Source organism: Balaenoptera acutorostrata, chromosome 3 (assembly GCF_949987535.1).
Source record: "Balaenoptera acutorostrata chromosome 3, mBalAcu1.1, whole genome shotgun sequence".
Lineage (NCBI taxonomy): Eukaryota > Metazoa > Chordata > Mammalia > Artiodactyla > Balaenopteridae > Balaenoptera > Balaenoptera acutorostrata.
In genome coordinates, this window is record NC_080066.1 from 39459278 (window position 1) to 39463007 (window position 3730).

The 3730-nt window shown below is 40.0% G+C and overlaps 1 pseudogene; it reads right to left on the minus strand.

The window, feature by feature from the left end:
- Positions 1–3123: 3123 nt before the first annotated feature.
- Positions 3124–3223, minus strand: LOC114235561 (U6 spliceosomal RNA; annotated as a pseudogene).
- Positions 3224–3730: the final 507 nt, after the last annotated feature.

The following is a 3730-nucleotide window of genomic DNA, read 5'->3' on the forward strand; positions in this document are numbered from 1 at the left end:
AATGGAGCATCTTGTGCGGTGAGAGCAGGGATGCAGGGAGGCACACCTGGAGCCACAGGGCTCCGCTTTCCTAGTCGCAGCTTGGCCCTGGCTCCAGGAAGCCTGTCCTTCCTCACTCAGCAAAGGAGGGAGAAGCTTCCTGGCTTATTGGGGCAAGGGGAGGATATAGGCTAAGAGATTCCAAGCTGTCTCCTTAGGCAAGGCACACAGAACAAAATCCAAGGGTTTGTGCTGGGACTAAGGCCTGAGAAGCCTCAAATTGCTTCATTTTTGGTCCAGGGAAGCCATGGGGCCTTGGCCTGGGTCCATCCGTGAGAATCTAGGAGTTGAAATACTGTGGCCTAGGAAGAGCCAGGAATGGGGAGTGGAGGTGGGGATCAGGAGCCAGGTCATAGGAGAAGGCCTAACCATCCATAGCACCCCTGCGCTATGTAAGATAGGGCTCACCTGGAGGCAGGTAAAGGCTTCATGAGGAACCAGAGCTAGAGCAGATGCAGGAAGGGACCAATGATTCAAGTCAAAGAAGTAGAGCCCTGGGAACATGAACGCCTGGCTGGAGCTGTGGATTGGAACCTGGGGTGGAGGAGTCAAGAGAAGGGACAACCAAGCAGCTTGTCTACAACAGGGGCCTTATTGAAGGTCATGTCTTGTCGTTGGGGCTTTGTTGGTGAAGAATCTAGGGAAGGCATTGGCATGACTGGCACATGGCATAGCGTGGGCAAAAGACAGGAGGCAGAATAGAATGCCTGGAGAGGCCACCCTGAGTAAGCTTGACTCGAATGGGGAAGGGGCCAAGAGGACCCAGGACACACTAAGGGGTTCTGAGCAAGAGGAAACTGGCATTGATATTTCTGCATGTAAAAACCCTGCCCCATTGTCAGGGCCCAGCTCAAATGCTACCCCATCTAGAGAGTTCTACCATAATCTAGGGTCAAAATATACCTTCTTCTATGATTCTGTATCTGTCAGTTCTTGTCATAGGTGCCTTGTGCTCGAGTTAGTTACGGCTGTCTCTCCCAACAGCCTGATCTCCCTGTGGACAGGACCCCACCGCAGGGGACTCCCAGCTCAGCACCTGGCTCTCAGGTATCTGAGAAGCCAAGGGGAAGGTAGCAGGACTTGGTGGGTCCTTTCCCCATCTTCCAGAGTGCTGCTTCTCCAGGGACGTTCCAGGACCACCTGCCTTCCAGGTACTTGGACTGTTTGTTTAGAATTCACCCCAGACTTGCCAAATCTGTCTTTCCAAGGTTGGTCCCCCAAATCTTCACTTTTTTGCTTTCTTTTAAAATTACTGTTAGGACTTCCCTGGCTGTCTAGTGGCTAAGACTTTGCCTTCCAGTGCAGGGGGTGCGGGTTGGATCCCTGGTCAGGGAGCTAAGATCCCACATGGCTCGTGGCCAAAAAACCAGAACACAAAACAGAAACAATATTGTAACAAATTCAATGAAGACTTTAAAAATGGTCCACATCAAAAAAAATTAATGTTAATGAAGCATAATTTATGTATAACAAAATGTACCCATTGTAATAAAGTTTGATGAGTTTTGGTAAATTTACACAGTCATGTAACCATCATCTCCATCATGATATAGAGCATTTATTTCACACCAGAAAGTTCTCTTTTGCCCCTTTGCAGTCAATCAACTACCCCACTTGGCTCCAGATGACCACTTCTATTTGTTTCCAGAGATTCGTTCCAGAATTTCATATAAATGGAAACATGTGATGTGGTAGGTTGAATGGTAGTCCCAAAGATGTGTCCTAATCCTTGGAACCTGTAAATGTTACCTTATTTGGAAAAAGTGTCTCTGCAGATGGGATTAAGTTAATGATTTTGAGATGAGGAAATACTTCTGGATTATCTGGGTGGGTCCTAAGTGCCATCACAAATGTTTTTATAAGAGAGAAGTAGAGGAAGATTGAACACCACACACACACAGGGGGAAATCAGTGTGAAGACGGAGGCAAAGATTAGAGTGATGTGGCCATAAGCCAAGGAATACTGGCAGCCACCAGAAGCTGGAAGAGACAAGGAATGGAATCTCTCCCAGAGCCTCCAAAGGGAGTGCAGCCATGCTGACATCTCGATTTCAGTCTTCTGGCATCCAGAACTCTGAGAGAATAAATTTCTGTTGTTTTAAGCCACCAAGGTTGTGGTAATTTTTCACAGCAGCTCTAGGAAATTAATGCATGTAGTATGCAATTTTTTGTGTCTAATTTCTTTTGCTCAGCTTGATTTTAATATTCCTCCATGATGTTTGTGTTCATAGTTCATTTTTCTTATTTTTAGTAGTATTTCACTGTATGGCTAGTCCACAGTTTGTTTATTCATTTTACCTATTGATGAATATTTGAATAGTTTCTAGATTCAGAGTATTATGAATAAAGCTGTTATGAACAAGTTTGTGTGTGTGTGTGTGTGTGTGTGTGTGTGTGTGTGTATGTGTGTATACATGTATTTTATTTCTCTTGGGCAAATATCAAGGGGTGGAATTCTTGGGTTATACTATAAGTATATGTTTAACTTAATAGGAAACTATCAAGTTCTTTCCCAAAGTGGTTGTACCATTTTGGATTCCCATGAACAATGTACGAGAGTTCCAGTTACTTCACGTTCTCACCAACACTTGATTTTGTCAGTCTTTTATTTATTATATATGTATATGTATATATAATAAATAAAAATATATAATTCAACTTTAATTAAAAAGTTATGATCTATATATTATATATAATCGATAATAAATATACATATTTATACTAGAGTTAGTTATAGGTTATATTTAATAAACATATATGTACTATATATAATAAATATACTGAATATATGTAGTACACACATAAATTCCGAAAAACACTTACTTGTTAAAAGAATGCTTCTTTTTTTCCAAAAAAAAAAAAGTTAAAAAGTTCATGATAAGTAATGTACAAAGGTGTACATTAGTACACCTAGGGAACGTGTAGTAGTTTTAACTATAGAAATATCTAAATATGAACCAAATGATATTTAGTGTAAAGTGTAGATATTTAGTGAAGTGTAAAGTTGTAGACTTGAAATCTTTCATTTTTATTTTCTTAAATTTTGTGTTAAAAACCAACATAATTCTTCAAATGTTATGGTCAAAAAATATGGAATGCTTCCCAAATTTGCATGCCATCCTTTCACAGGGGCTGTGCTAATCTCTGTATCATTCCAATTTTTGTACATCAGTCTTTCAGATTTTAGTTATTTAAATGAATGTATAGAGGTACTTCACTGTGGTTTCAATTTGCATCTCCCTAAATAAGCATTTTTTGGTGTGCTTATTGGTCATTTGTATATCTTTCTGAAATGCCTGTGCAAATCTTTTGCCCATTGTGTGTGTAGGAGGTGTTGTTTAATTTCTTAGTGAACTTTAAGAGTTCTTACTGAACTTTACAAGTCGTTTGTTGAATATAAATATTGCAAATATTTTCTCCCAGTCTATGGCTTTCCTTTTCATTTCCTTGACAGTGAATTTCAAAGAGTGGAAGTCTTTAATTTTGATAAAGTTCAGATTTCCAGTTTTTTCCCTGTAGAGTTAGTGTTTTTTGCGTCCCACCTAAGAAATCTTTGCCTACCAAGGTCAGAAAGATATTCTCCTGTTTTCTTCCAGAAGTTTTATAGTTTTAACTTTTATGTTTAGGTCTGTGACACATCTTGAGTTATTTTTTGTGTGATGTGAGGTAAGAGCTAAGATTAACTTTTTTT